The 12,979-nt window shown below is 35.3% G+C and overlaps 1 protein-coding gene across 1 annotated transcript in view; it reads right to left on the reverse strand.

Annotated features, from left to right (window-relative positions):
- TRAPPC8 (trafficking protein particle complex 8) overlaps positions 1-12,979 on the reverse strand; it is a 136,684-nt gene that overhangs the window by 11,879 nt on the left and 111,826 nt on the right. The window lies entirely within an intron of this gene.

A 12,979-nucleotide genomic window follows, 5' to 3' on the forward strand; every position in this document is an offset into this window, starting at 1 on the left:
GTGAAACTGATGATGTGCCCTGTAAACTTTCACTCAATCCACAATAAAAACCTTAAAAAAAAAAAAAGAGAGAGAGAAGGGCACAAGCAGAGTAGGCGACCCTATCAAAGGAAGCAGCGACACCAGAGATGGAGGCAGAGATGAGGATATGGAAAAAAGGAGCAGCTGAGGACTCTGGACTCATGGAAAGAGAGGGACTGGGTACTGGCAGCCAGAAGGTAGGCTTGCACAATGTGTCCTTTGGTTGTTTAAATTATTATATTCCTGAGTGTTTCTGTGTACACGCCCAACCTCCCCCCTGCTCAAAAAAAAAACCACAGAGAGAACAGAAGCAAATGCTGTGAATGATGATGCACGGAGGAGATGGTAATCACTGAAAAGAAACAGTGGTGTAAAGCCAATGTTCTCCCATGTAAACTATCACTCAGTTCACAATAAAACACAAATTTTTAGAAGAATAGATAAGAAACTTGATAACAGTTAACTCCAGCAAGTGGCCTGGAGAGTGGAAAGGAAGACATATACTCATCATTTGTATATTTGATCTTTTTATTTTGCCATAAAGAATTACTACTTTTATGTTTTTTTAATTAAAAGATACAAATAAAACCCAAACCAGACTATGTAAGAAAAAACAGTTGTGGGATAAAAGGGAACCAAGAAAGATATAATAGCTTGTTTAGAGGCAGGTGAAAGTATTTGCATTTTATAGTTGAAGAAATTAAATTCAGAAAGGTTAAAAGGTTTGTTCAAGATCTTTTTTAAGTGGCAGATGCCAAATGTAAATGCAATTCTATTGGACTCACAAGCCCTGGTATGCATTTAATGTACTCTACTGCTCTGGCAATCAAATCTCCCTCCTTCAAACCTTAGCACTTAAATTATTAATTTTTATTAACTATTTTACATTTCTGATGTCTGCATTTACCTGATGCAATATTGTGAGAATTGAACCAATACTTGACAAATACTAAACACTTAAACATCCAAATCTGTTGCCAGCAAGTTGATTTCTATTTGAAAGAGTAACATTGTCCCACAGGATTCTCAAGGTTGTAAATTTTTACAGTAGCAGACGGCCACATCTTTCTCCAGCAGCATAGTTGGTGAGTTTGAACCAACAACTTTTCAGTTAGCAGACAGATGCTTGACCACTGCACCACCAGGACTCCTTTTAAACACTAAATAAGTAATGCTGTTGTGAAGTACAGCTGAGCTGGTTCCAACTCATAACCCTATATAGGGTTTCTGAGGAGCAGCTGGTGGCTTTGCAGTTCAAACTGTAATATGTGGTACGTATTATTTGCTTCTACAGACTACTTTACACACCTTCTTGTTGTTGTTAAGTTACGAAGAATCAATTCTGACTCATAGCGACCCTGTATAGAGTTTCTGAGGAGCAGCTGAGCCTGAACTGCCAACTTTGCAGTTCAAACTGACCTTGTAGTCTAGCGCATTAACTCACAGTGCCATATGAGGACTCCTTTTAAACACTTTACTCCTTTGCATCAGGTAAATGAGAAGTTTCTATAGCTAAATATAATAAAAATGCATTTGCATAAAATATTTCAGACACAGACAAATGTAGAGAGTAATGTACTCTTGGTACATGTTAATATTAGTATATGCCTAATTTGGATAGGATAGCTGCCCACCTTCTCAGAGGCCTCAAAATAACATTTATTTTGGTGGTTTTACTTTTGTCACACAGTCTTACAGACACAAGTAATTAATCTTATTAATTTCTCAGAGTTGAGTTATTATAATGCAGTTCATTCAGATGAAATATAAAGCTATGTCTATGTAAATATTTATAATAATATAGTTTTCCAACAGACCAACCAATATATACAGTCTTCCTGTTGGCAGATTACTTGGAAACCCAAAGTTATCAGGAGACTGTTTGAAATGATACAAAGGGTACTCTTCTTAGTCAGATAACAAAACTGTTGACTGGTATCAGGCACTAACACTGCCCACAATGGAGCTAGAACTACCTGGAGACTAAACACTGCTGCAGGTGAGCAGAGTACACTTATGCTGGCAACGTTTTCTTTTCTCTTTTTCTGTGATTTCATAATTAACCAGCTCCTGTTTTGGTAGACAGTTTCTTTAGCTACATTTTAATTTTCCCTCAGATGAGATTTAATTAAGACTTGGAAAGCTCTCTCTGCGACTTTGCAAGATTCTGCTCTGACCCATTATGCAGTTTGTTTTCTGTTGCTGGTTTTTTATTAGCATGAACCCCTTTTTAAGTAAAAAAAAAAAATATATAAGGGAAGCATATATCCATTGCACCAAAAATTGCTAGTGTATAGAATTACTGTGTATAGAAGCACTGACAGAGTAGTGGATTATTAGTTGTGGATTACCTCGAGGTAAAGAAAACAAAATCCTCACCACTGGATCAGTAACTGCAAAGTTAGCAGTTCAATTTACCAGCCACTCAGCAGCAGAACAATGAGTATTTCTGCTCCTTAAAAATTTACAACCTTGGAAACCCAATACACAGTTACTATGAGTCAGAACAGACTCGATGGCATACTATGAAAAATGACAAAAAGTAAAAGTATCTTAAGACTTTCTTTTAAGGACATGTATTTTCAAAGCATTTAAATTCATCAGCTATATATTCATCTGCAATGTAATAAAATTATTAACAGGCTCATATTTTAAAATAATAAAAAATATTATAATTTAAATCTATATAGCATACTAAACAGTATCTTTTTTTTTCTTTTTAGTTAAAATTTACCAGTGAGTTGATGAATGCAATTTTACAGTTTACTTAACATCTAATAGGTACAAAACATAGGCATATATGAGAATTAAAAATGAGTAGGGTATAAATGAGTATAAATGAGACAAAAATAACCTCTGTGAATAGAAAATTTGCTAAAGGAAGTAACTGTGCTGTCAAAGTGGCAAAATAATTTTGTATACAGCATTCCTTGTATTTATAAAATACATGCTGCTTGTTGATGTTGGGTGCCTTCAAGTCAGCTCCATGTCACAGGGACCCTATGTACAACAGAATGAAACCACTGTTGTCACTGTGCCAATCCATCTCACTGGAGTTCTTCCTCTTTCCCGCTGACCCTCCACTGTACCAAGTAAAATGTCCTTCTATAAGGACTGGTCCCTCCTGATAATATATCCCAAGTATGAGAGCCAAAGTCTCATCAACCTGCCTTGCTAAGGAGCACTTTGGCTGTACTTCTTCCAACATAAATCATTTGTTCTTCTGGTAGCTCATGGTACTTTTAATATTCTTCAAAAACATAACTAAAATGCATCAATTCTTCCAATTCACTGTCCAACTTTCACATGCACATAAGATTACTGAAATTACTATGGACTGGGTCAGGATTAGTCTTCAAACTGACATCTTTGCTCTTGAACACTTTAAAGAGGTATTCTGCAGCAGATTTGCCTAACGCAATAGGTCATTTGATTTCTTGACTGCTGTTTCCATGAGTGTTGATGGTTGATCCCAGCAAAATGAAGTCTTAGACAATTTTAATCTTTTCTCCATTTATAAGGGTGTTTTTTATTGGTCCAGGGGCGAGGAATTTTGCTTTCACATTGAGATTCAACCCATACTGAAGGCTGTGGTCTCTGATCTTCATCATTAAATATTTTAAGTCTTCTTTGCTTTCAACAAGCAAGGTTGTATCATCTGCATTATCATAGGATGTTAATGACTCTTCATTGAATCCTGATGCCATGTTCTTCTTTATATAATTCAACTTCTCGGATTATTTGCTCAGGATACAGACTGCACTTGTTAATGCACACCTTTCCTGATTTTAAACTTTTCAGTATCCCTTGCTCTGTTTGAACAACTGCCTCTCAGTCTATATACAACTTTCTCTTGAGCAAAATTAAGTGTTCTGGAATACCTATTCTTCACAATGTTATCCAAAGCTTATCATAATCCACAGATTTGAAAGCCTGAGCATAGTCAAAAAAGCACAGGTAAATACATTTCTGATATTCTCTGCTTTCAGCCAAGATCCATTCGACGTCAGCAATGATACCACTTGTTCCACGTCATTGTCTGAATCCAGCTTGAACCTCTGGCAGTTCCCTGTCAATGTACTGTTGCAAGCATTTTAAAAACATCTTCAGCAAAACTTTACTTGCATGTGATTAGAAATCTGCAACAGTGAAACTAGCAACCTTAAAGTCTATTGTGTACTTATCTGTTTGTATACAAGTTACTAATATCACTGAACAATTCACGTCTTAACTACAACAGTTTTGGTTTCTTAAGATAATGGAGTGACTTTAGTATGGTCTTCTTTATTTATTCATTTAATAATCACATAATACTTATTATGTACTAGGCACTGTCTCAAGGGCTTGTAGTAAATTAGTAAATAATTTAACTCCAACAAGTAAACCTCCCTAGGGGATGGGTGGTGGTGGTGGTGGTGGTGGTGGTGGTGGCTGTGTGCCATGGAGGTGGTTCCGACTCATCGCAAACCTGTACAGGGTTTCCAAGGCTGTCAACCTTTACGGGAGCAGAAGGCCTCATCTTTCTCCTGCAGAACAGCTGGTAGTTTCAAACTGCTGACCGTGAGGTTAGCAGCCCGATTCATAACCACTACGCTACCAGAGCTCCTTGGGGACGGATGGAGCAATGTGAAAACTATTTACTTAGAAACATTAGCTTCAATAGAGCTCTGTTTGCTTTCAGACAATTTTTTAAATGAAAATTGGCATGAACTATAGCTCTACTTATTCCATGGAGCCCCTTTTATAGGAAGGAAATAATTCTACCTTGCATGCAGAAACTTATGAGGATCAGAATAAAAATGGCTTTGTAATCTATAAAAACACAAAGTCAGTATCAGTTTCAGGATACTTCCTTACTTTCTGGCACGACACAATCTTCCAGTTCATCTTAACAATTTCCTTGCTTGAGACTTGGAGTCAACCATTTCTCCAAGGAGTCGTGCTCCCTTTTATTAGGAAACAGTAGATAAGTTTTTAAGTTTAAGTTCTGGGTGTACATAAATGAATTACAAGTACACAGATAAAATTAGTCAATCTCACAAGCATGAATGGTAAATGAAAGAAACCAGACAAAAGTAAAATATATTTGTATAATTGTTGTTGGAAAGTGCTGTTGAGTTGGTTTTGACTCACAGCAATCCTATATAGGGTTTCCAAGGAGTGGCTGGTCGGTGTGAACTGCTGATCTTGAGGTTAGCAATCTAGTGCTTATCCTACAGAGTCACACTAGGATTCCATGCTGCATGACTGTTGTTAAGTGCTATCGTGTCAGTTTTGACTCACAGTGACCCTGTATAGGAGCAGCTTATGGGTTTGAACCACTAACCTTGTGGTTAGCAGTTCTGTATGTGGTTACCTGGGCTATATACAAGGACATACATGAATTAAAAAAAAGTTTTGATTTATAATTATATAATGCTATGAGTTAAAGAAAAGGGACTAGAAGTTTGCTCTGGAGTATACGCTTCTGAATAGAATAAACAGGAACAGAATTTCTGAGACGATGGTTACAATCTATTTCTGAATGCTGTTTACAGTAGAATGCTCGTCAGTTTGTGAAAATTCAATGAGCTGTATACATTTTTCTCTATTTGTGTTATACTACAATAAAAAGTTCAAAAATGTATCAGTAATGAAGTATTCTAATCATAAGAGAAAACAACGTATTATTTGGTACTTCTAAATAAATTTCTACATATCACCCATCAGGAGGAAAATACAGGAGTACTAAAAACGAAGCAAATTTATCGTGAAAATATTTATGAGTTTTCCTCTCTCACCCACATTAAGAGTTCTTGTTGCTATGTGCCACTGAGTCGGGTCTCACTCATAGTGACCTGTATACGGTTTCTGAAGCAGCTGGTGGGTTGAAACACTGACCTTTTGGCTAAATCTGACCTTGTGGTCCAGTGCTTGTCCTAGGGCACCATACCAGGATTCCAGATTGAGTAAAAAAGCAGTATTTTTATAATTCTGGACAGATTTATACAATGGTTTCATAGTAAATCTTGAATTCTAAATTATTACAATTCTGCAAGAGTAACAAAATGTAAACTACTATTACCCAATGTTATACAAGTCAGTAGTAATTTAAGACTTGCAAATTTAATTAATTTGTAGTAGGTCATCAGTCTGGAAAACATGTGGACCCCAAATCCATTATAGCATGATGGAATTGTGTTCATCTCCTAAGTTTATTTAATTATGTAAAGAAAATACAAAATGTTTCAAAAGTGAGATACATATTTTTAAGTGGTAATGTTATACACAGTATATAAAATGGGAGTTAAACTATAAAGTAAATTTTATAAAATCATTTTTCTAAATGCAGTCTTACCTTGTTGAGATAGCTCAAATTTTCATAAACTCATGAAATTTATTTTTAAAAAAGTTAAGAAATTTCTATATTAACCAAAGAAGAAAAAACAACAAATTAAATTTTTAAAAAGCAACAGATTAAAGATAAAATTTGATGTCTTCATTAAGCCTAATGGAAAACTGCCATCAAAGTAAAAATTGATTGAAGTTATAAAATCATCAATGGATGTCAAATTAGTGGTGCAAGTTTGATGAGAAAACAAACATTTACATAGTTCCAGATTATATCTCCACAATTTACTTATTATGGAAGGAAAAACAGTAAGGTGCAGAAACGTGACGGATACCATCCTAATCAAATAATCTATCACTGATAATAAGGCAAATTAATATCATGTAGCATCAATTTTATAGCATTTTTGCCAAAAATGTATAACCTGAACTAACAATGAGAAAATACAAGACAACCTCAAAATGGTTTGTCCATGCTCTTCAAAAATGTCATTATCATAAACGACCGAGAAAGGCTGAGAAACAGCCCTATGTTAAAGGAGGCTAACGAGACATGATAACGCAATGTGATGTGTGACCCGGACTTAATTCTGGGCAGGAAAAAACAAACACAGATGTAAGGATATTATTAAGACCTTAAATAGCATTAGAAATATGGACTGTATGGAACAGTATTTCATCAAAGCTAAACTTCCTGAATTTGATTAAGAGGTCTATTGATTATGTGAGAGATTCTCTTTGTCCTTAGGAAATATTCCATATTTCATATATTCCAAACAGTCCTGGTGTGGCACTGTGGGTTAATACGCCAGACTTCAAGGCCATTTGAACTGTAAGGTCGGTGGTTCAAGTTCACCAGTTGCTCCTTGGAAACCCTATACAGGGTCACTATGGGTCGGAATCGACTCAACGACACTTAACAAGGGATAAAGAGGCAGGATGTCTGCAACTTACTTGAAAGTAACCAGTCGAGACTGACTTTGAAGAAAAATAAATGAATATATATACAAAATTACAGAAAGACTTCCTTTAATTTGTTAACATGGCAAAATGTTACCCACTGGTGAATCTGAGTAAAAGGTATATATGGGAGGTCTCTTGCAACTTTGCCCTAAGTTTGAAAATTATTTCAAAATAAAAAATTGTCAAGAGTAAGAGAGAGAAGCTTGGACAAGAAGAAGCATCAGCAAGTCTGCTTCCTGACCAATGCCCTCCTTGCACTGCCACCAACTCTCTCAGTGGAGGTCTGTGTGCTGCCAGGAGGCTGGGCAGGCTTCAGCAGAGCTTCCTTCCTAAGGACGGCAGACTAGGAAGAAAGGCTTAACGATGTACTTCCAAAATAAGTTGATGAAAGTCCGATGTCTCACAAGGATCAGACCCACAACCAATCATGGAGATGCACGGAGGACAGCCAAGAGTCAGAGATCGACTCAAGGACAGCTAACATTTATAAACACAATGCAAAATCACTGTTTGAATTATTGACCTAAAATGTGCTAATTTTGTTCACATATACTATAAGAATTTTCTGGTAAAATTAAATAGCATTTTAGTAAAATCAAGAATATTAAATGCTATTACCAGCTGTGGCACAATTTTAGAGGCTACCATTTCACATTTTCTGGTGTGTGGCCCTATTACAAGTGAAAAAAAAAAAAAAAAAATAGAGAGAATGTGGTATACTTCCCTTCCTCTCAAGCAAATCAATTCTTCTGTAATTATGAATTCTAGACTCAATGTAACTGTATCTTAGAAAATCTCAAGATCATATACACATCTTAACACTACAAAGGTTCTAAGGTATTTTTAAATCAATTTATATTGATTTCTCAGTTTAATCTGTCTTCTGCTACAAACTGCATCCCCCCCCACCAATTCCAATACAAAGTCAGCATGAACCAGACCCCAAAAACACAAAGATACAAAATCCAACCAACCAACCAATCAAATGAAACTCACACTTGAAAAAACAAACTCTAAACTATGTTATTACCTGTTTCTGAGGATATGAAAAGGCTTCTTTTCCTATAGTGCGAAGAATAACATGATGTTGACCTTCCAAAATAAGCTGCTTACTGTCTTCCACAACATAAGCCTGTAAAACACAAAAATGTTACACTGCTTGGTGGTAATCTCAAAAGTAACCAACCCAGTATTGGAAGGCAGAAATATTTTGGCTAATATCTATCAATGAAAGACTCTCATGGCTATGCCAGTCCTTTCTACTCTTATTCATCTATGCAGTCAAATATGTCTTTGTCTTGCCTCAATAAAATATGCAGTTTGCCTGAATATTTGAGAGAGACATATCTTGAAATTTTTTCCTATTTTCCCTAGAGTTCTAAAGAAAACTAATTAAAAGGATTACACCATATCACTAACTTTTTTCTTTACCGGACTGACAATACAGAAGCAAAGTGTTCTCAATTTTAAACTTTTGCTTCTGAAATGCTCTAAGGTTCATATAGTAGAACAAAATCAATAAATACAAGCACAAATCTTATAAAGTGAAAATGCCATCTCCTCTGAGTACGCTCTAAAATGACCTATTTCTTCCAATATAGTGAACTGATTTCATCTATATTTAAACAGTTGGTCCAGCATATAACTATTCTCCATCTTGAATAGAATCTGTAAATAGTTCTGACATATTGTTGTTGTCACACTCTGTAAATACAAAATATAAAAGCTTAAAATTTCAGAATCTTTATTCTTCAGGTTAGTTATTAGTTACATTATTTTCAACTATCTTTTTCACAAAATGTTTGTCCAAGTCCTTAGTTTCCTCCTGAATCATGTTTTATTTGATCCTACACTTCCTTGTGCACCTTATTGCACAATTTACATGATTTTTCAAGTTTCCTTTAACTAAGTAAGTTATTTTTGCATTGCCTAGAGGCATCGATAAAGAAAATCTACCAATTACTCTCAACTGAGTAAAATGATAAATGTAAAAAAAACTGCTTACTACCAAACTTATTTTTTCATTCTTTAATCTAGTCATACTACATTTTATAGCCAAGGATCATTATAATTTTAGATCATGTGCTCAGTAATGCTAGGGCCATTTTTTTTCAAAGATAACACTTTCCTTCTGACCCCCTTCCATATCAAGGTTACTACCAGTGTAGCAAGGAGCTCTGGTAGTGCAGTGGTTACAAACTGGGCTGCTAAATTCAAGGTCAGTAGTTCAAAAATACCAATCATTCCATGGGAGAAAGATGAGGTTTTCTGCTCCCATGAAGATTTATAGCCTCGGAAACCCTGTACAGGGTCACTATGAGTTGGAACTGACTCCAAGGTACAACACATCACCACTATCACCAGTGTAACAATCAGCACAGAACAGCAAACATTGTTCAAACTCTTGCCTCAGATATATTACAAATTATTATATGGCATGAACTTGGGGAGTGACAACCACAAATGCCATGGGACTATTATATATTTAATGATGGTTGGTTTATACGAAAAAGGGCAATTCTTTTGAGCCTAAAAATATGATTCTCTTAGCCCCAAGACCTTTTCATTTCAATATAATAATACATAACTTGACTTTTTTTTTAACCTAAAAGGCCATTTGTAACCAGTAAAAGTTATCTATTTACTGAAGTAATAAATTGTACTTACAAACAGGGCTTAAATAAATAAATTATACTTACAAATTGTACTTATAAACTGTACTTACAAATAGGATTCTCTTGATTCTTAGCTTCAAGGGCACTTAATTTTAATCTAATAATACATAACTTATTTTTTAACATTAAAGATCTTTTATAGTAAGTGAAAGTATTTATTTACTTAAGTAATAAATTGCACATACAAATTATACCTATAATTTGTACCTATAAATACTGATGCAAAACTAATAAGACTTTATTTAAAATATAAAATGAACACTCTAGAGCATATGGAATCTTTTTTTTTTTTTAACTTATTGACCATCTACTATGTGCATGTCACTATGCTAGCTCTTGTATTGTTGTTACATGACTTCAGTCAGTTGACTCACAGCAACCCTGTATAGGATTTCCAAGGAGGGGCTGGTGGGTTTGAACCTTTCAGTTAGCGTCCAGTGCTTATCCTACAATCAAAACCTTGTCACACAGTTCAGGTAAATGGTGTTGTGCATTAGGCATTGGGCTGCTAACCAAAGGTTAGCAGTTCAAACATAGTAGCTGCTCCCCGGGAGAAAGAGGCTGTTTGGTCCTGTAAAGATTTATAGTCTCAGAAACCCTATATAGAGTCGTGATGAGTTAGAAATGACTCTATGGTGTGGGTCTGGTTTTTCAGCAAAATACATGATACAACATTTTAAGAAATATAAAAACTTTTGTATTAGAGTTTAGATTGGCACTGGGGAAAACTTATGCCTAAACAATCTCATTCATTCACTCACCTAATTTTCATTGACTGGTACTACAGGTAGTCAACCTGTTTACATTGCTGGAGATACAGTAGTGATCAAAACATACAAAAATCCTTGGTTTCCCTCAATAATTCAATAGTCTGGCAATAGCATAGGAATTAACATACCCATAAAACAGAATCAAAATGCAAAAGTGGACCTAAGAACACATGAAAAATTAGGATATGGATAATGGGAACATCTCATTGGAGTTTTGTATGTTGTTGTTGTTGTAAAGTGCTTGCAAGTCAACTCTGACCCATAGCAACCCCATATAGAGTTTCCAAGGAACGCTGTTGAGTTTGAACCACTGACCTTGTAGTTCAAACCAAGGTCGTGAAATCTAGTGCATTATCCCACAGCGCCACACCAGGATTCCAAATAGTCATATAGAAAATAATAAAACTGGATCAATTTTTCACACTGTGTATATACCGGGATGTATAACCTTGGTGTGGCACTGCAGAGTAAGCACTGAACTGCTAACTACAAGGTTGGCAGTTCAAACCCACCAGCTGCTCCCTGGAAACCCTATACAGGGTCACTATGAGTCAAAACAAATTTGACAGTATTTAACCATATACTGGGATAAATTTCATTTGGATCAGATCTTTAAATGTAAAACAGAGAACAAGGACAATGATAAAGAGAAAATGAAGAAGGAAGAGAAGAAACAATAATACAAATTCTTGAAAAAAACATGGTTGAATTCCTTGGTAACGTGGGAGTGAGGAAAGTTTTTCCTACAATGACTGAAAAAAAAAAAAACACGTATTCAATAAAAGACATACACTCAATCAAAAAAAAAATTATTGGGAAATATTTGTAATTTATTTGATGAGAGGATAATATTCTTACTATAAAAAGCATCTAAAAATTAAGGGAAAGACAATCAGTGTGATGGAAAACATGAAATAACAACAGTTCACAGGGGAAAACAAAAAAGGAAATAGCCTTTAAACATATGAAAAGATGCCAAGTCTACTTGTATAAAGAGAAAACAAATTAAAATCACAAAGAATCCATTTTTCACATATCAAAAAGTGTTTATCTATAGGAGAGAGACAAATGGGGAAAGAGACAATAACAGAAGTTAGATCTCACTGAACACCCCTTGTTTTATATAGGTTCATCCCACAGCAACTCTGGAGGACAAAGCAATTAAATAACCATGATAAAGTTAATACGAACAAGAATTTCTAAGATAAGAAAAATATAGAAAGATATTAAGTAAAAATCCTCTATTCTTTAATGTGAATTGGAAATAAACTTAATCTAGGATTCATTCTATAAATATGCTTAAAAAATCACAATTTACTCCTTTTTATAAAAACCGCATAATCCCTAGCTCTATCCTTTTAAGCATAGAAGCAATGACAGATCATTAAAATTAAACATTCATAGTATCTAAAAGTGTACCCCGCTAAAGGAACCAGGACTTCTAAGTGAAATGGTTGGTTCCAAGACTGTTCTACCTCAAAGCAAAGAAGCTACTGAAAACAAATGGTTCATATCAAAAGGATACAAAAGGCAATCTTAAGAGCTTCCATTGGCCAAATATTAGATAATTTTAGGCTCAAATAATAACTGCAATGAACTGAAATATTGAATAATTAAATATCTATGAGTTCATAATGATGTTAAAAAAAACAACACTCAATGATCACCTTTGCAAGTTACTAGCATACCAATTCATCATTTTTGTTGTTGTTAAGTACTGTTGAGTTGGTTCTGACCCACAGAAATCCTGTATAGGTTTTCTGAGAAACAGCTGGTGAGCATGAACCTCTGACTTTGTGGTTCAAATTGACTTTGCATTCCAGTGCATTAATCCACCGCACCACAACAGGGCTCCACAGGGTCCTAAAATTTTATTTCTTTTCACTATGCATAGCAAAACGAAACACTGCCTGATCCTGGGCCAACCTCACTATCATTGCCATGCTTGAGTCCATCGACGCTGCCACTTGACCAATCCATCACGCTGGGGGTCTTCCTCTCCTTCTCTGACCCTCCACCTTACCAAACATGATATCCTTCTCCAGCAACAGGTCCCTCCTGACAATACGTCCAAAGTATGAGAGACAAAGTTTGGCCATCTTGGCCTCCAAGGAGCACTATGGCTGCACTTCTTCCAAAATGGATCTATTGGTTCTTTTGGCAGCCCATGGCACTTTCAATATTCTCCTCCAACACCATAACTCAAAAGCATCAATTCTT

This window comes from Chrysochloris asiatica, unplaced genomic scaffold, assembly GCF_000296735.1.
Source record: "Chrysochloris asiatica unplaced genomic scaffold, ChrAsi1.0 scaffold00015, whole genome shotgun sequence".
NCBI lineage: Eukaryota > Metazoa > Chordata > Mammalia > Afrosoricida > Chrysochloridae > Chrysochloris > Chrysochloris asiatica.